Genomic DNA, 21,575 nt, shown 5'->3' on the forward strand with positions numbered 1-21,575 from the left:
AGAGAGAGAGAGAGAGAGAGAGAGAGAGAGAGAGAGAGAGAACATGACAGATATGTCTGATATGTCAGTGTCATGCAATTTAGAATTAAACCAACAAGCAGGTGTTGTGCACCATTGATTAGTACCATGGGCTTACTCTCTTACTTTGCCTCTTTCTTGGAGCCCACATTAGCTACTAAGGGCTTGCTAGCATTGTGAGCTCAATAGGCTGTGTGTTTCTAATATCAATTCACAGTAACTAAACTCACAAAAATATAAAACTGCAACATCTGGTTGTTAAAAATGCCAACTTTTCCAGGTGCAGATGTGATCACAGCATTTAGAAGAGCTGACACAACATTGCAAGTCAAGGTGCCTATGGGCTCCTGATCAATGTCAGGCAAACCGGGACAAGGGACTGTTCATTAAAAAAATAAAAGAACAAATAAGTAGAAGAAAGTAAAATGTCAAGTCATTAATTTGAGACATTCCATTATTTACTATTGGACCTAGAAATCAGAATATTTGCAAGTTCTTTGGAAAATGAAATATATCTTAAAGATCATAGAAAATGCATACAATACACTGTGTACACATAAAATGTGGCATGCATAATGCTGAATATAATGTTTATGAACATCTTACATCTGTCTTTCCTGTATAGGTCAGTGAAAGGATGCTGATTTTCATAACAAGATGTTAGAGCCAATATTTAGGAAAATCTAAAAGAAAAGTGCATTTTTTCTCTAATGTCTAAGTTCTTCTTTCTTCAGATGCATCCACCTGATTCTAAAATATCCACTTTCAGTGATGTCTTCTACAACAAAACCCTTTCATTTATTCTGTCTTTATTTTATCATTTTCTATTCTTTTGTAACTTACTCCAATCTTATTTTGCTAAATTGAAATTGGACTTAATAGGGTTTGAGGGCTGGACGTTTAGTTATGTAGTGGAGAGCTTTCTTAGCATGCATAGAGCCTGCCCCTCAGTTTCTAGTATAGCAAAGCAAAAAATAATTTGTAAATGTTATGTCCTAAACTTAAGATGGATGTGGTGGCTCATTCTTATATTCCCATCATTTTAGAGAGTAAGGCAACAGGATCGGTATAAATTTCAAGCTATCCTGTGCTACACAGAGTGAGAATGACTCTGCCAACTCCTAGCAAATACAATGCTTTAAATTTTCTTATCTTACAAACATATTCCACTTATTATCGCCATTAACTTCACTATTAAGTTACACAGACAAATTTTTTTTTCAGATTTTTTGATTACAACCCTTAGGCTATTTAATAGATTTTTCTTTTAGATGTTGGTTTGCTGGGGTCTACACAGATAGCTGAATTTGTTACCATATGCTTCAGCATATGCTGGCTTCTGATAATGACAGAATAGACATAGTTTTTTATCTCAAAGGGCTAATAAATTGGGCAGCTTGGAATAGATAACTTCAATCTCACTCCTAAAAATATTTTATATTGTCTGCTGAACTTCAGAGGCATTTCTTGTATTCACCATCTCATCATCATCATCATCATCGTCGTCGTCGTCATCGTCGTCGTCGTCATCATCATCATCATCATCATCGTTATCACCATTATCAAGTCTAATTTTGCTCTTGAACTTCCAAGTTACCTAAACCAGAAATCTGCAATCATCCCTGGCTACTCTGTCCTTGTTACTAATAACACATAAAGTATAGTGAGTTTACCTTAACAATATAAGTTTAATATTGTCTCTAGATTTTGTTTCATTACACTTGCATGTTTTTCTCTTCTTTTGAAACCATACAAGAGAGTCACATTTGAGGATTTATTTCTTGCCAGTATATTTGATCTCAGATCATATTCTTCTCTGGAAGATCCCCTGAGCACTATCTTACTGTTGCTTTTGTCTTTGGCTATGTAGTATAATGCTGATACTGGCCCCCAAGATCTTAATTATACTGTCCACGTAAAGTGACTTTGTTTAAATTCTTGAATCACCGTGTTTATCTCCTTGTTAGGTAAACCACTTCTGTGTGGTTTGAATCTGTAATGCCTTCAAGGGCTCAAGTATTCTCCAATGCTGCATCCTTGAGATTGGAGTGAAGTAGTACTGGGGCTCAAATTTTACCAATGCACAAATCTATAGGTAGCGCAATGACTAAGGGGGCAATGGAGGCAGTGGAAATGGAGAGCTGGGGGAGCTGGGAAGCCTTTGAAGGTATATTTTGTCTTTGTTTCTCTCTCTGTCTCTCTCCTCTCCTCTCTCTCTCCCTCCCTTTCTCTTTTCTCTCCCTCTCCCTCCCCCAGCCCCTCCCTCTACCTGTCCCCCTCTCACTTGCAGGAAAGGAGCTTTGTTTTGCATTCACTTTCAGGTGAGCAACTATTTTTTTTTTTTTTTTTGCATATCCTCCCCACTATGATCCTTTGCCTTTCCCTTTGGCATGAAACAACAAACTCCATAAAATGCAGGCTATAAAATTGTGAGCCCAAATGAATCTTTCCTTCTTTTAGCTGAATTGTTTATCACTGTGATGAAAAGGTAACACATCTCTTAGAAACAATCCATTCTACATCTTCAAATCCAAAATTGAAAATCTTGTTTCTCACCTGCCTTTGAATCATATCCAAAGTGTTTTTTAAATAGCATAGATGAGTCTTGCTTTAGGTCTTGTGAGGCATCTTTTAAATTCTTACCATAATCCACCAGACACACAATAGTTACCTAGCTTGGTCTGCATGCTTTCTCTTCCCTAATGGCATTTCTACTTCAAGTCCTCACATCTGTTTGTTAAAAGTATACTCCAGAGTAAACTATCTGAAATTTTAACACTGTGCTTTATATTTAAATCAGGTTAGGTGTTGGTGTGGTTTGAACATTTGGTCATCAGTTGGCTGTGCAGTATTGGGAGACTGTGAAGGCCTTAGGGCATGGTTAGATAGAATTAAGCCATTATGGGTGAACCTTTGAAGGTACATCCCAGGCTTGTGTTAAACTCTAGCTTCTGCATCCTGATTCACCAAGACATAAGCAGACCCCTTGTCCTATTTTCGATCCTACCACTGTGATATAATGTGAACCAAAACAACGTGGGAAGGAAAGCATTTATTAGGCTTATGCATCCTGATCATTATCCATTACTGAAGGAAGCCTGGGGGTGGGGGTGGGGGGAAAGGAAGGAGTGTGTGGGGGGAACTCAACCAAAATCAAACTCTGGAGAGAGAAAATGAATCAGAGATCTATAGGAATGATAATTATTGGTTTTCTTCTCATTTCTCATTCATATTATTTGCTTATGCAACCTAGGATCATATGTTCAAATGTGGTTCTGCCAACAGTGGCCAAGGCATTTGCTTATCAAGCATTCATCATGAAAATGCTTGCATGCGAATATGACTGAAGCATTGTTTCAGATGAGGTTCCTTACCTTTTTCCACATGACTCTAACTTGTATGAAGTTGACCAAACAATAGCACAATTTACATATTGTCAGCTTTACACCTAAACTTGTCACTATTAAACTATAACATGCCTTTCTTTTTAATATTCAATATATCATTTTAATGTCATAAAACACAATATAACCTTAAAAGTTCCATAGCCCATAAAAATTCAAATACAATAAAAGCACTTTAAAAAAAAGTAGCCAACATCTTTAAAAAGTATATCTTTCAACTATGGGATTCTATAAAAAATAGTAAGTTCCTAAATCTTTTTTCAAGAGAGAAGAACCAGGCACAACTATAACTAGATCAAAGCAAAACAAAATTCAAACAGTGATAATAGCTCACTGTCCAATGTCTGGAGCTCAGTCGTGATCTTCTGGCCACTAAAAGGCTTGGGAAGTTCTACTTCTCTTCTAATAACAGCTCAGTCACCATTTTGTTTAGGCTCATGCTAACTTTATGCCTGTTCTTTTATAGGTGATGTTCCCACTCTCCTGGCATCTCCAACTTCCTGGGGTTCTCTATTGCAAATAAGGATACACTTTCATCAATGACCTGCCTTCCAGGACTCCAATCCTGATAGACAATGTTAATTTCAGCCATGATCTCTCCATGCTGTCAAAATCAGTAACATGTGGGAAAGACACCTTCTTAACTATAATCAGTTGTCTCAGTAAACAAGTTTCACTTCAGTTCTTGTTTCTTAATCACTACTATTTCTTCAGCCCCAACTGACCAGAAACCAGAGGTTGTTAACTCAAATATGTCCCACGAGCATCCCTTATAGCCTTCAGTCTGAGACTTCATAAGACAAACTCCCTACAGTGAGCCATCTGTGAGCATTATCCTCCAAGTTCCCACAGGAGCTTATTAAACTCTAAACACTCAATGGCTTTTCCAGCTGCATACTCTAAAATCCTTCTATAATCCATTCATGAAAATGCACGACCAGGCCAATCTCAGTAATGTCTCATTCTGTGGTATCCTAGTTTGGCTTCTGTTGCTGTGATAAGACACTGACCAAATCCATCCATTTCCCTAAGAATGTCATAAATTCATTGTTTTTAATAGCTGAGTAGTACTCCATTGTGTAAATGTACCACATTTTCTGTATCCATTCCTCTGTTGAGGGACATTTGGGTTGTTTCCAGTTTCTGGCTATTATAAATAAGGCTGCTATGAACATAGTGGAGCATATGTCCTTATTATATGTTAGAGCATCTTCTGAGTATATGCCTAGGAGTGGTATAGCTGGGTCCTCTGGTAGTACTATGTCCAATTTCCAGAGGAACTGCCAAACTGATTTCCAGAGTGGTTGTACCATCTTGCAATTCCACCAGCAAAGAAGGAGTGTTCCTCTTTCTCCACAACCTCTCCAGCATCTGCTGTCACCTGAGTTTTTGATCTTATCCATTCTGACTGGTGGAATCTCAAGGTTGTTTTGATTTGCATTGCCCTAATGACTAAGGATGTTGAACATCTCTTTAGATGCTTCTCAGGCATTTGGTATTCCTCAGTTGAGAATTCTTTGTTTAGCTCTGTACCCCATTTTTTAATAGGGTTATTTAGTTCTCGGGTGTCTAAGTTCTTGAGTTCTTTGTATATATTGGATATTAACCCTCTATTGCATATAGGATTGGTAAAGATATTTTCCCAATCTGTTGGTTGCTGTTTTGTCCTGTTGACAGTGTCCTTTGCCTTACAGAAGCTTTGTAATTTTATGAGGTCCCATTTACCAATTCTTGACCTTAGAGCAGTCATTTTAGAGGACCCAAGAACTACTCCAGGACACTTTTCCTATGCCATATTATAACTTCCTGTTCTTTATATGTTTTGCCTCTTATAATATAAGTGCTTGATAATACTAATGCATAGTATGATGCCTGGTATGCATAATGCATAGTATGAGGCTCAGTAAATATCGGTGAAAAAGGAGCATCTGCCTCAATTGTTCTTTCTGTTCTTAAAAAGATCTGAGGTAAAATGCAAAGGTTTTTAGTGTGTAGACAAGCTGGAGGGTTACAGAAGATAATTTGTGTCTAAACATGATTAACTTAGTTACTAGATTAGGAAGGATCCTTAACTCTGAATGTCAGAATTACCTTAGAAGTAAAAAAAAAAGACAACTAATACTGGCAAATCAAAACATAGAGCCAAAAGGATGACCATTTCATAGGCCCACAGTGTACATAATGTAGAGGAGAACACTTTTATTTAAGAAGTTCACCGAAGAAATGAAGTAATTTAAAAATTCATGGAAATATTATTCTTTTCTTCATATAGGGCAATAAAAGGTGCTCATTAAATCCATATGCTTCAAATAAATCAATTTCTAAATTTTCTGCATAATATCCTATACTGAGGGAAATTAAGATTCAATTATCATTTAGGGCACAGAGAAATAAACTAAGTAGTTATATTTTATTTCACATGGTAACTTTCCCATGACCGTTTCCTTTCTCTCTAATGGCTTTTCTCCGTAATATAATTTTGAACTGGTCTTGGTTTCATGAGCAGAGATGAGTTCATCTGTTTACCAAAAGCTTTTGGAGGACGTTGTTGTGGCTACACAAAATGCTTCTTCTTGTGCTGTGAAATATTTCAAGTCATTCTGATAAATGGTTGATTCTATGTAGTTCATGCTGGAAATACTAAAAAATTCTTTATAAAGTAGAAATGGTTTGGATATGTTTACCGAAGAAATTATTACCTCATACCTCACAAATAAAGACAACCGAAAGTGGAATTTGGCATAAATACACTAAGAGAATTTGAGTTTCATTAACATCTATATAAATACTTGTTGATAGGCTGTTTACAGCTTCTTCCTTAACCAAGCAATCTGCGGCTGGAACACAGACAGCACTGGCAGAAAACCAATAACTCTCTCAGAGCCATTTGAATGTGACAGCAACATCACTATTCTTTAAAGACATATTTAAGTATACATGAACTGGTTCACTAAGGGAAAAAAATGACTTAGTGAATAAAGAACATGACTGTTGGTAAAAAGATTAAAAACAGAAACTTTGGGAGGGCAGCCAAAATTATATATGTAAGGTCAAAGGCTAACAACAGCATTAATCATTCATTTACTCCATTGCTTCAATTTTTATGGCCAAACTGATTTTAAAAAGTAGAATGAAAGATAATTGTGAGATTCTGACTTTGAATTAATTCTCAAAACTAGGTTGTTTGGTGGATGAGTTATCTAAGGAGCATAAATAAGTTTTATTAAAGCCCCCCCAGATCCCTAAATAAATAAAATATATAAAATATATTTATATTTCTACATTTAATATAAATTAACAAGATATATTTATATATAATAAAATTATATAAAATAAAAATAGATAAATAAACAAATAAAGGTAATGGTGAAGCTATATAACTTTTGGATTTTCGGCCGGGCGTGGTGGCGCACGCCTTTAATCCCAGCACTTGGGAGGCAGAGGCAGGTGGATTTCTGAGTTCGAGGCCAGCCTGGTCTACAGAGTGAGCTCCAGGACAGCCAGGGCTATACAGAGAAACCCTGTCTCGAAAAACCAAAAAAAAAAAAAAAAAAAAAAAAAAAAAAACTTTTGGATTTTCTAAGATTATTCTTCAAACAGAATTGCTTGATGCAGTGAATACTTTTGAAATAGCAGAACAAATCTTTAGTGTTTATTATCCAATTACAAAAAAAAAACCTAGAGTATCTAATTCTACCCAAATATAGCATATTTTTTATATTATCTTCATCAGCTGATCTGTGTCATCTTGCTCATGTGTGTATAATGTATTCTTAAAGATACTTTCATAGTTTTTTTTCTGACAATCACATAAATTGAAATAATTTTTTCAGTGGTCTAGATCACATATTCATGAACATTTGTAACTGTGCCTGGGACAAGGTTAAGATAAGAAAGACAGGAGAGCTATTTTCCTGACACAAGACTTTTAAGGAATGCCAAGCACCAAGATATATATATGTATATATATATAATATATACATATTATATATGAAATATTTATATATATTTGATTAAAATTTCTATACTTCACATATGTATTCTATATCTATCTATTTTATACCATATTTATTAAAATAAATATTTTACTGTTAAATGCTTATTTAAAAAATCAAAGACAAATTTTTAGGGTCAACTGTTGAGAATCGGCAGCAGTACTCTGTCCAGACACATGAAGCCTTTAGACATATCCTGCCTCATCCTTACTGTGTGTTTATTTCTAAATAATACCATCAAAAGTGTCAACAGGACATCATTGTTAGAACTACAAAGTAGCTATTGGCTTACATTTTCCCCTATAGTTTCTATGGCACAGCATTTCATGATTCATAGACATAGGATTTGAGTTGTGGTATATAATGAGTTAATTTTAAAACTAAGTAACTTAAGGGATGTTTTGGAGTTATATTTCATCTGTCTTATACTTATAAGAAAGTAACTTGTACAGAGAAAACTGTATTTTCACCTATAGGCTGTGTAGTGATACATAGATGACTTACTATCTCTCTGCTTATTTTTATACTTCTTATGATGAATATACTAATGTATATTTTGTAACTGATTTTTCTCTATCAAAGACATGTGAGAACCCTTGCACATTATGAAAGAAAAAATATATACATATTTTAAAATATCTGATTAAGATTTAGAATTATTCTAAGTAGGACTACCTGGACTAACCTCTGGATTATATATAGTCCTATAATATTGAAAGAAAATGGATTTCATTTTGTGCAATCTTTACATTGACTCGCTTGGGATAAGCCAGACCTGACAGCTCTTGCAAGGAAAAGACTATGTTTGAGTTAAAGTATCCAGAGGTTTACTGGAACAAAGGGAAGACTTCAGAGTTAGTCACTATGATAGGGAGAACACTTTTCTGGAAGTTTGTCCAGGAAGTCCTCTTTAGAAAAATTCTAAAACTTCAACAGATATTTTTTAAAAACTATATTTTCTTTCATAATATGTAAGGGTTCTCACATGTCTTTTACAGAGAAAAATCAATTTCCAAGAGATAAGAAGGGTGTATGGTCCTAATTGATTTTAAGCTATTTCAAATAATTTTTAGCAATTGCTTAGTAATAACCATGAAGGGGGTTCCATTGACATGAATCTCTCCTGTTTCACTTTTTTAATTTAATTATCCTTGGAAAATATTCCTCTGTCTAACGTAGATTCCCTCAGGGAGTGTTAATATGGTAGGTCATCCAAACTAGGGCCCACCCAAAAGAATAATCAAGAGTAATGATGTAATTAGCTTGGTTTTCAGAATAATATAGTCATATTGACCAAATAAGTAGTATTGACATTTATTTTTATAGTTAATTTTTTCTGGTTTTGATATAAACATGTATACAGGTTTTTGATCTTTGATAGAAAGACATCTATAATTACACTTATTCATTTATGTTTTTATTAATTGGTACCTAAGCTAATGACTTAATTTTCTTACTTGTTTTATTTCAATAGAAAATAATAAATTATACTATATTGGTTCATTAAGTCTAGGAGCTTTAAATAAGTTATTTAAATTTTTCTTGATAAAATTATAATCATAAACTATTGAATAACAATGTAACAGAAATATTTCTGTAGCACACATATATACATTTTTACTGAACTCATTGTGCCTATTATAATATTTTAATTATTTTTTAAAGATTTATTTATTTATTTTTATGTGTATGAGTATACTGTAGCTGTACAGATGGCGGTGAGCCATCATGTGGCTGCTGGGAATTGAATTCAGGATGGCCCCTCTCACTCTGCTCACTCAGGCACCGCTCACTCAGGCCCCGCTCTCATTCTGGCTCACTTTGGCCTGGCTCACTTGCAATTCACTGTAGCTGTCTTCAGACAGAAGACAACCTCAAATCTCATTACAGGTGGTTGCGAGCCACCATGTGGTTGCTGGGATCTGAACTCAGGACCTTCGGAAGAGCAGTCAGTGCTCTTACCTGCTGAGCCATCTCACCAGCCCCTATTTTAATTATTTTTATACAATGGTTTCTATGTTTTTTTTAAATTAAATCCAGGTGTTTTGGTCACTAAAAATCATTCATATGAGATGCTAAATAGATATTAAAATATTGCTTGCATCATAAGTAACAATAAAGAACATCTGTTATTTCATATGTTGAATCGATACAGCCTGAAGAATATGGAAGATATTTTTATTCTTATTACTTTATTCATAAAAAGGTGAATCATTATTTCATGTACTAAACTCAATTTTTCACAATGTCTTTCTGATGGATTTCACATGTTCAGAAACAAGTTAAGGACTTCTGATGTACGTTTATACTAGTAAAGGAAGCCCATAGAGATAGTATGAACTGAACACAAAAGTCACTCTCAGCTTCAAACTATTACAGAACACACAAAAATTTAACCTAGCATGAATATGAGATCTTAAGAGAAAGAATCAAGAATTATATTAGTTAAAAAGCAATAAATTGTCCATGAGATCTCTGACAAATTCAAAATTAGAACAGACACTTCAAATCATACGTTTTATGAAAAAAATCCCCAAGTATAACATTTATACTAAAGTATATAATATTACCTTTTTTTTTTAATATTAGCTTTCTTGATTTCTTTTTTGCCCTTTCCCTCCCAGGCAGTGTTTGCTATTTATAAGAGCAAATATTTTCTTTCTTTTTATTATATATTTTATTTGCATTTCAAATGTTATCTCCTTTCCTGTTTTCCCCTCCGAAAACCCCCTATCCCCTTCCCTCTATCCCTGCTCACCAACCCACCCACTCCCGCTTCCCTGTCCTAGCATTCCCCTACATAGGAGCATCAAGCCTTCTCAGGACAAAGGGCCTCTCCTCCCATTGATGCCCAACAAGTCCATCCTCTGCTATATATGCAGCTGTAGCCATGGGTCTCTCCATGTGTACTCTTTGGTTGGTAGTTTTGTCCCTGGGAGCTCTGAGGGGTACTGGTTAGTTCATATTGTTGTTCCTCCTATGGAGCTACAAAGCTCCTTCAGCTCCTTTGGTCCTTTCTCTAGATCCTCCATTGGGGACCTTGTGCTCAGTCCAATGACTCAGTTCCATCCATTTGCCTAAGAATTTTATGAATTCATTGTTTCCCCTCCAAAAATTGTTTTTAATAGCTGAGTAGTATTCCATTGTGTAACTGTACCACATTTTCTGTATCCATTCCTCTGTTGAGGGACATCTGGGTTGTTTCCAGCTTCTGGCTATTATAAATAAGGCTGCTATGAACATAATGGAGCATGTGTAAGAGCTATTTTTAAATTATATTTATTTGTCTGTACCTATGCCAGTGTCTACAAAAGTAGAAAGCCATCAGATACCCTGGAGTTAGAGTTCAGGTGCTAGTGAGCCACCTCACGTGTGTCCTGGGAACTGAACTCCAGGTCTCTAGGAGCATAGCCTGCCCTTTTAAACTCTTGGAAATCTGTCCAGGCCCTGTGTTGTTTGCTTTTGACTGCTACAGAAATAGAGGTGTTCTGTGGGTTTTCTTCTTTTGTTAGATATTTTTTTGGAGTTACTGTGTATTTGGCACTGTTCTACTATATTTCATTTTAGTTATTGCACTGCTTTTAATTCAGTGCATGTACTATAGTTCATCAATAGCATTGTTGTTTGACACACGGACAATTCTGTAATTTCTAGAAGCTGTGAGAGATGACAGTTTACATGTATGACAAGAACTTATCTCTATAGACTTTATTTCAGTTACTTGTGCACTCAACTTTCCATTCAAATCATAAACTACTTGCCAAGTTTATATATGCAAAAAATTATCTATAAATTGAATTGACATTGACCTGCTCCTTTAAGTCAATTTGGAAAAAATTAATACCCTAACATAATACATTATGTTAGGAATAAAAACAGTACTGGGAATGAGTTACCTCTTTAAACTATTGGTCAATAGGGTCCCATGGACTCCAAAGCATTATAGTCCACAATAATACTCTTGACTCCCCTCCAGAATTTGATAGTAAGTTCCTTTTACAAAGGACACTTTATAATTGAGAAACATAGCACAGAGAAATCAAGCTTGTATTCACTGGAAGCTTCATCCCCACTGGCTAGCTTTCATTTTATTGGAAGGTGTTATAAATATTACCAGACAAGAAAATTTGAATATGAACAGCACTGAGCTATGACCCTGCGAGATCCAGTCATGCCTAGCCTGGCAAGGTATCTCCATTGTTTAAGTAGTGGCACAAATGTTATGAAAGTAACCAACCTCTTTCTGACTGGTTCTAAGATTCACTTCATGAGTTGAAACCCTTATTTGGGGTTAAGGGGAAAAGAATTTGTGTCTAGATAGATCATAGGCCCTAGTGGAGGTCCCAGTACTATTATTCTCTTCAGTGGACAGAGTATTAAAACTACTTTTAATGACCTGTTGATATTAAGGTAGATTAGATCACTTCCCATCTCTTACTAGAAAAGCTTCCTGTAGTAGATGGCTGTTAACACAGAGACCTCCAATTAATCAACATAGAAATAAGTGTCAATGGAACTCTTTGTATTAACTTGACACATATATATATGTATATATATATGTATATATATATGTATATATATATGTATATATATCATACCCCTTCTCTTAATGTTCAGAGAAGTTTTAAGAGTAGAGCTATAAAGTTGGTAGGACAGTTGTACATATGAACACACAGTGATTATGACAACGTGCCAAAACTTGTACGAGCTCAAAACAGATAAAATCCCAGCACAGAGGAAGTAGTGTCGGAATGAAATTCCACCACTAACTGAGGACATACTGACATTTGATGGCTTCTGGAAGGGGAGAGTAAGTTTTCTTTAATGAGGTGGCCTCTAGGTCACATCACTATATGCCTGACAGTTGGGCAGCACAAAATGGGCTTGATGAGGAAACTCAAAGTTGATTAGGAGGAGAGGGAAGGGTGGGGAAGGTGACGAGCAGTGAGTAGGGGAAGACTGTATTCAAATTACATTGTATGAAATCCTCTAAGAATTGATAAATGATTTTTAAAAAATATTTAAATGTTTAAAAATTTTTAAATTTAAAGTCTTTTACTTCCTACAAATATCTCTATAAATATTAATAGTTTAAGAAGCCTGCCTATGCACCACTGGTTTAGACAGCTATCTCCTCCCACTAATAAAATGTCAACTAAGCACAAATTCAGGAATTTCTAACTTGGCTCACAATTCCTTTGACATACAGAGCCATCTTACAGTAACAAATGTCCACATTTCAGTATATTTATAGTCCTAATTTCTGCAATTGTTTAGTAAATTGTATATTGACATGATGAGTTCTCTCTCTGTGCCATTGTTAAAAGTCCATTTCAGTAGATTATGAATTTTTACTTCATAAACTAAGCTTTGGTTCTGCTTGTCCATTTCAAAAATTACTGTCAGTTGGAGTTTAATTGATTTGTATTGTATAAGTTGTTAACTTAAGAAGACTATATTTTATGACCAAATACATAAATATATTTAAGGTTCTCCTGTAATTTTCAAAATTTTAATATTGCCCTCATAAGAAATTATACACATTTTATTAAATGATGTATTATTTAAAGTTATAGTATTTAGAGTTTGTTTTTATGCATTTATATTTATTATATATTTATTTATGATTACTGTGATTTAAAGTTATAGTATTACATTCCTCCACTCTCAGCACTGAGAAGATGGAGCCAGAATGATTTCTATGCATTCAAGGTAAGCCTTGGCTACATAGTGAGTTCCTGGTCATTCAGGACTATGTAGTGTCTAATTGAAAGTCTTTTAGCTTATTTATATGGTTAATTTTTAAATTGGATTTGGGTTGGTTTTGGTACAGTATTTCTAAGTTTGTTTTAATTTCTTACATTTTTTTTCAAATAAATTGACACAAAGTCATTGCAATATCTGTAATTCCCCTTCCTTTCGTTCCACACGGCTGAATCTGTTTCATTTTCTCATGGAAGAGGCTTGCCAGTATGCATCTAATTTATTAATATTTTAAGCTAATTATGCTTTATTGGTGCAAAAAAGGGATATTTTTCCTCTAAATTAACCACTGATCTTAGGAAACAATGCTTTATTATTGTATAATTTGCTTTCTAAAAGATAGTTACAATTTCTTCTATATGTGATTCTAACAATTTTTAAACCTATGACCAAATGAGCATCATTTTTGTTAGTTTAGCACTATTTACTTATAACTTAATAGCATTATATTCAGAAAATGTACTACACAAGAATTTTGCACTACTTGCCAATTTTCAGTCCTTATTTAAAGTCAACAACATTTCAGGTTTGGGAAATATCCTTTTGTGCTTTGGGATAACATGTGCTTTCAGTCAATCAATGTATACTACATAAGACCTTCAGCCATAATTTATTTAACTTGTTTATCAAATCATACCCTTACTGATTCTTTGAAATAGCCTATAAATTAGTGAAAGAAATTCCATTAAACTTCCTAGTATAATTGTTGAAATCTTGTCTTCCTTTTACAACTTTAATTTTCGCCTTCTGTTAGCACTGTATGTTATCCTAGCTCACACAAAATGAAGTGCATTACAACTGCATTAGTCACTTTCCTCATCATTGTGACAAATTCCTTCCAAAGAGGACGAAAGACATGTTTTTCTTCATGGCTTCATGGAGGTTAGTCCAGGGTCATTTGTCTTCATATGTTTGGATAGAACTTCACTGGGCTGTGGCACATAGCAAAGGGTCTGCACCACTTCAAGTTGGACTACTTAGCAGAGAGAACCATACAGCTTCATGTAGCTTGGGCTCCTAGGCTTCCTTTTAAAACTTTGGCTTAAATATCCATAACCTTCTACCACTTATACTGTTTTGTATTTTCAACATATATTTGTATTTAAGTTGTGTAAATAATGTGAAGGGGTGTTATATGATCAAGCATTAACCAGGATATTTGGACCACGGCTGCAGTAGCTTCTGAATGCCTGGAGTTGAGTACAATGATGGAAACTCAGTGGAAACAATATTTTTTTTGCTGCTCAGAGCTAGCACTGTGCCTCAGAGATGATCTCTTCTCAAAGATAAGACTATTAGATAAACTTATTCTGCCCTAACATGGATCTTCAGATGTATGTCTTGTCAATTCCTGATATTTCCTCAAGATATCTTTTGTATTTTTCCATTATTGTCTTACCTGTTGACTAAAATACTATGCCATCTTTAAATATTCCTCCCCTCTTCTCTCTCATATATTACATACAAGGTTGTGTTGTTAATTTTAAGGTTACCATGCAAAGTGATGGGTGTCATTATAGAATTTACATACACATGCTTTTTCATAATTCATATTCCTCTCCAATGTCATTCTCACATCCACACCAGTTCCCCTTTTCTGATGACATCTCTCTAAATAATTGGCTTCTTTATAACATTTATCTCATTGTCATCTGTTTATTCCTTAGCCAAATAGCCTTTCATAACCACATTCCAAGTTTTTAGTCTTTCTGCTGTCTTACCTCCAATTCTTACCTCAACTCTTCCTAAAAACAATACTAAGTATACCATAGCTTGAGGAGTGAAGTTTTCTCTGACCAAGTAACTCATCACTTAAAACTAAATCTTCTCCAATGTCTCAGGACATGAACAAGATGCAGATACATATTTTCCTGATAACCTATTGTAAATAGCTTTTAGTAAATGTTTAAACAATGTATTTATTCCCATATATACTCTCATGACCACAGTGCTTGCTGTCTGAATTTTTCTGTGCATTCTGAGGTCCAGAACTCTTAGCAGAATTACAAATTCAGTTGAGCTTACAGAATTCTTAAGTTTTATTCTCTATATCTCCAAAAATCTTCCAAATCCCAATCATAAATCACTTCCAAGCTCTTAAGGAGCACACAGTCATGTTTAGACATGACCATGACTCCACTCTAGTAATGTATTTTCCATATTAGTTATTTTTCTAGTTGCCCTGACAATATTTCTGACATAAATAATTAAAGACCAAAAAATGTATTTTTTACTTCAAGAGTTAAGTCTAATCACATGCCCACATGATTGGGCAAAATTCATGACTGTAGAAGCCTTTGAAGGCATGGTTCTGTGTCACTGAAGACATGTAAGCATAGTCTTCAAGACATACTCCCTTTTTCTTCTTTGGCGCTCGCCCCAAATAAAATGAGCAGCTTTCAATGAGGAACCTCTTATATTCTGACTAATCCTATTTTTCCTCAACTAAAGTCTGTTCTGCCCAATTTCTTTAGTGTTTGTGGTATTTGGAAATTGTACTAACAAAAATGATGTCCTCGTGTTTTAGACTGCTTAACCCTTTCCTAACTGAACCATCTATAGCTAGGTTGGCTCTCCTAAGAAACTGCTGTTATTGTTTGAAATGCCCCTAAATTTTCAGCTGTAGAAAGATTCTTGTCCAGTTCTCAATACTGTGTGTGCTGGTGGCATTCTTGTGGGGAGAGGGAGCTTGTAGATGCCACCTCCAGCAGAAAGACAGGGTATCAAGTGAGGGATGGGGTTGCCATCTCAAAGTCAATACTCTGACCCATAATTGATCTCATCTGAAAGAACTGCAGGGATGGAAATGGAGAGGAGCCTGAGGAAAAGAAGGCCCAGCGACAGGCCCAAAGTGGGCTCATGGGGAGGTCCCAAGGCCTGACACTATTACTGAGGCTATAGAGCAGTCACAAAAAGGGACCTATCATGACTGCCCTCTGGAAGACCCAACAAGCAGCTGAAAGAGTCAGATGCAGACATTTGCACCCAACCAATGGACAGAAGCTGCTGACCCCTGTGATTGAATTAGGGAAAAGCTGGAAGAAGCTGAGGAAGAGGATGACCCTGTAGGAAGATCAGCAGTCTCAATTAACATGGACCCTCGGATCTCTTAGACACTGGACCACCAACCAGGCAGCATACCCCAGCTGATATGAGGCTCCTAACACACATACAGCAGAGGAGCTGTATCTTGGTTCAGTCAGAGATGAGGCACCTAACCCTCATGAGACTGGAGGCCCCAGAGAGCTTAGAGATCTGGTGGGGTAGGAGGCGGGAGGGTGTGTGACATCCTCCTGGAGACAGGGGGATGAGGAGGAGGTATGGAATATTGAAGAGTTGGAGGGTGGACCAGGAGGGGAATAAAATCTGGAGTGTAAAAAAAAAAAGATTAAATAAAAAGGAATATAATAATAATAATAATAATAATAATAATAATAATAATAATAATAATAAGGTGGTAAGTTAAGGGGAGTTAAATCATTAGAGATGTGCCTTGAAAGGGGGTATTGAATCCAGAACATTTCCCAACTTTTCTGCTTTTAGATAGCCACCATCATGAATATTGACTTTTCCCAGGCCCCTTAAACAGATCCCTGGAACCATGGACTGAAACCACAGGATCTGTGAGTCAAATTTTCCTACTTTAAGTCGCTATTCCCAAAGCAATGGAAAACCGGCCTCTATAACTGATACATGTGAATTTGTCCAACATTTTGTGATTTCTATTCATCATGCTTGCACCATGTCCTTTTGCTTGTCTTCAGATTGTATTGACTACTTTTTCTTCCTTTTTTTACTACTGTGGAGGTTAGTTGCACCAATCCATATAGGTTCTAATCCTAGAAATCACAATGCACATATTAAACTTAACGAAATATATAAATAACCATTTTTTCTTTTTCTTTTTCCTTTTTCTTCTTTCAAACATCATTCCGTTATATAGCCTCAGCCAACCTGAAACATGGTATGGGTAGCAGACTGGCCTTCAACTCAAAGATCATCTTCCTCTTCCCCTGGAAAACCAGGTTAAGGATGTTTTCCACCAAACTCAGCTCTAATTTTCCTTCTTCTTAGGGAATATAAGACTAAATTTAAATCCATCTGACTGTACATCAATATTTCTTTCTGTACTTTGTATATATGTAATTTCATGATTTTTTTCTAAATAATTAACCTATGTTTAATTGTACCAAAATATTTTCTTACTCATAGTGTTTTATATCTTCTGTAACAATACTTTTTTTTCCCCTAAAGAGAACGAACTTTGCCAGATGTTACCACTGAGTTAATATGCCTTGATATCCTTTAAGATAACTTAGTTAACCCGCTATCCGGTGTGTCTTCAGCCCATTTAACTAATTGTCACCACCTTCCACTATCAGCACCTCCCCTCACCCCCATCACCACTACCACTAACAATCTCCCTAACTTACCTGTTTTAAAATATTTTTGTTTAATAGAGATCAGCTAGTGAATTCAGGGCAGGGGCTACTTGAAAATATCTAACACTGGAAATAAATTTCTATGATGCAGAATTCCAGCTCGGTGACTACATTTCCTGTATCAGAATTTTCCCTGTCCAATTAATTTAATTATTAATACAACAAGCAACCTGTGGTTGGACAGGGGAAAAGGGATTCAGAGACAGAGACAGGAGAAAGGAAGATGGAGGGAGGGAAAGACGACCCAGATTAAACGTGGCTTTAAATAGCCACAGGTAGCTATGAATATCATAAAAGATAGAATAATTGGGATAACTTGTCTGATCTAGGTGGACAGCTTGTATCATTATCAATTAGCTCTGAAATTATTGTGTGGGCATCTTATGAATTGAGAATTTATTGATATATAAATCTGACTGATTAATTATAAACTTCTAATTTACCGGGTTACTGGGATTTGAGACCACTGACCACAGGGGGTGGATGGCTGGGAATGTGAGCAGAATCCACAAGAAAAAATCTGTTGCTACATGGGACTAGCCTTGGAGGCAGCGAGGTTGCCAGGGCAGAGAATAGCTGGGAATAGCACGGGAATATGCCGATTTTTAAAAATAGTTCCCGCTACAATTTCCAACATCAACTTTCTGATTACTGTCAAACTTTCAGTCCCACTACATGCTATTTAAAGGTGACAGGTTCTGCGAAGCAGAAATTTTTGTACTTCAAGCATAACTTCATCCGCTTTGAAGTAGGAAACATACACTTCTTGCAGTCTTATCCGGATAATTCTGGCTATAAAACTTATTATTTTTCTAAATGTCCTATTCTTCTGAGGTATGGTTGATGCACCAGCTATGGGTTTCTTTACAAATACATCCTATATAGGATTCAACATTATGGATTTGTTTTCATGCAGTTCAAGATAATTTTCATTTATCACTGTGTTGTGTTTTACTTAGCTGCTTCTTTACCTGGGGCTTGAATTAGCCAGAATTTAGACCAGTCTTTATCAGCCTTCCTAACGCAACCTCCTTTTAATAAAGTATCTCATGTAGTGATAACCCCCCAACCATAAAATTATTTCTATAACTACTTCATAAATTGTGTTTCTGTAATGAATTGTAATGCAAATATCTGTGTTTGCCAAGAGTCTTAGGTGACCCTTGTCAAAAGATCATTCAACTTCCAAAGGGTTGACCCACAGGTTGAGAACCACTGATTGAGACCGTCTTTGCATTCTTTCTGTATTTTTCTTGGGCTTTCAATCCTTTGCACTGGTTTTGAATGTGTTCTCTCATGTTTACAAATCTCATTTGTCACTTCTGCTTGTTGTGGGGTTACAGCTAGAAGATAAGATTTTAATGTCACTTGTATGATTTGCATTTCTAAAATCTGTACTTGGTTCTTCATCAAATATTCTTTCATGTCCCAATATTTCTTTTTTTTTAATTGGATATTTTCTTTATTTACATTTCAAATATTTTTCCCTTTCCAAGTATCCTCTTCAGAAACTCTCTATCCCATCCCTCTCCCCTGCATCTATGAGGATGTTAACCCACCCACCCATCCCCTCCTGGCTTCCTGCCCTGGCATTCCCCTATACTGGGGTATTGAACACCCTCAGGCCCAAGGACTTCTCCTCTCACAGATGTTCAACAAGGCCATCCTCTGCCACATATGCGGCCAGCACCATGGGTCTCTCCATGTGTATTCTTTGGTTGGTAGTCCACTCCCTGGGAGCTCCAGGGCATCTGAACTGTTAACACTGTTGCTCCCTCCATGGGGCTGCAAGCCCCCTCAGCTCCTTTAGTCCATCAGGGACCCCTGTGCTCTATCTAACGGTTGGCTTTGAGCATCAGCCTCTTTATTTGTCAGGCTCTGGCAGAGACTCTCAGGAGACAGCCATATCAGGCTTCCATCAGCAAGCACTTTCCAGCATCCACAATAGCATTCAGGTTTTGTGGTTGTATATGGGATGGATCCCCAGGTTGGGCAGTCTCTGGAATGTGCCAATATTTCTAAGATAGTGCTTGTTCATTAATGGAACGATACAGCTGTTATTACTTGTGTCTATATATAACTTGTAGTTGTAATATTTATTTGTTCATTTTTCTGATGTTATTTCTTTCTGTTGGCTATTACTTATGGTATCTTTTTCTCTATAATAATTTATTTGTCAAAAATGATAACTATATATTTTAGCCACATGTGTGGTATATGATTAGGTTCATATTATTTAAATTTACATATTAAACATATTTAAAAATTTATATTCATTTGTTTCTTTGAAAAATGTATTGTAATGGTTTTCATTACTGCTTCAAAATAAAATGCTTCAGCAGTCTTTCGCTCAAAACCTTTTATGTTTATATTAACTTCTCCAAAACATAAAATTCATAGCATCTTTTTTTGGTCAGGAATATTTCAGCACTTGAACTTTCCCATTCTCAACATTTTGAGGCCCTTGTATATACATATTATTATCTCCCCTAAAGTCAAGGAAAATTACATTACTGATGTTCTCTGTGTGGAAGAAATGGCAACTGGAGTTGGCCTCTAATATATTTGAGAAGGTAAAAAGATATCACTATATTATTAGAAAGATTTGAATGGCCTAAATTTAATATAGGTTGGTATGGTGGATAAGGAATGTAGCTGTGAAGCTGCACATCCATTAGTACTTTAAATTTTAATTTCATCAATTATGAAACAAGAAATATACACATCTTGAGTATTGTAGAGATATATGAAGTCTTTTGAGTTGTATAAAAACTAAAGGTTACTATCTTTTTCTTCTTTTGAGAGCTCTCTCTGATTCAGGAATATTCTTTTTGAGTGGGTACATATTTTCTTTCTCTTTGTTTCTTTTCCTTTCCTATTCTCACTTTTTTTTTGAGACTTTTTTTTAGTTCTTTTATATTTTCTTCTGTCAGACATATTCCTACCTAAAGTTCACTGACACTCTGTGGACTTCCTTGTTAGCTAACTGATTCTTTCTTTAGCTTTAGAGAAACACTTGCCAACTGTTGGCCTTATGAAGTGGAATCTTATTCAGAAACTCCTTTCTTACACCTGTATCATGAAGAATACTGTATTTGTTTTCTTCTAGCAATTTTATTGTTTCAGGTTTCATGTTAAGTTCTTTGATCCATTTGGAGATAGCTTTTGTATAAACTGATAGTTATATGAGAGTAGTATCATTTTTCTGTATGAGGACATTCAATTTTCCCAGAAATATTTGCTGAAGATGGTTTCTTTTCTTTAGCATATTTTTCTGATATCTTTGTCAGATATTAAAGCTCTGATGTTATGGTGCTCACATTTGGGTCTTTGGTTCCATAGGCCTATATGTCTCCTCCTCTGCCTCTTCCTCCTCCTCCTCTTCTTCTTCCTCTCCTCTTTCCTCTTCCTCCCCTTCTTCTTCCAATACCATATTGCTTTTATTACTATGGGTCTGTATGCCTGTTGAGATTTAGAATTGTAAACTCCCCAATCATTTTCTTTTGTTTTAGAATGCTTTTGACTAACCAGAGATTTTTATGGTTCCACTGAAGTTTAGTATATTATTTTCTGTTTCTGTAAAGAAGGAAATGAGGATGGATTTTGATTGGGATGGCATTTTCATTGTATATAGCTTTTGGTGAAGTGGTAATTATTTTGTTAGTAATTATACCATCCCATGTACACAGATATCTTTCCATTTTCTAGTGTCTTAATCTCTTTTCTGGAAACTTAAAATTTCCATTGTAGAGGTCCTTTACCCCCTTTTTGATTTTGTTTATTACCAGACATTTATTTTCTTTAAGGCTAATATGAACGGGAGTGTTCCTAAGATAACTCTGTAGTTTGTTAATGTATAGAAATGCTATTAATTTGTACAAGTATAGAGAGTCCCAGGGGAGCTGCCTGGCAGCAGGGACCGGATCCTCTCAGCTTCCAACTAACAGAGGTGG

At 35.6% G+C, this 21,575-nt stretch overlaps 1 protein-coding gene across 9 annotated transcripts in view; it reads right to left on the bottom strand.

Annotated features, from left to right (window-relative positions):
* Lrriq1 (leucine rich repeats and IQ motif containing 1) overlaps positions 1 to 21,575 on the bottom strand; it is a 200,863-nt gene that overhangs the window by 28,925 nt on the left and 150,363 nt on the right. The window lies entirely within an intron of this gene.

The sequence above is a fragment of the Mastomys coucha genome, unplaced genomic scaffold (assembly GCF_008632895.1).
Source record: "Mastomys coucha isolate ucsf_1 unplaced genomic scaffold, UCSF_Mcou_1 pScaffold4, whole genome shotgun sequence".
NCBI lineage: Eukaryota > Metazoa > Chordata > Mammalia > Rodentia > Muridae > Mastomys > Mastomys coucha.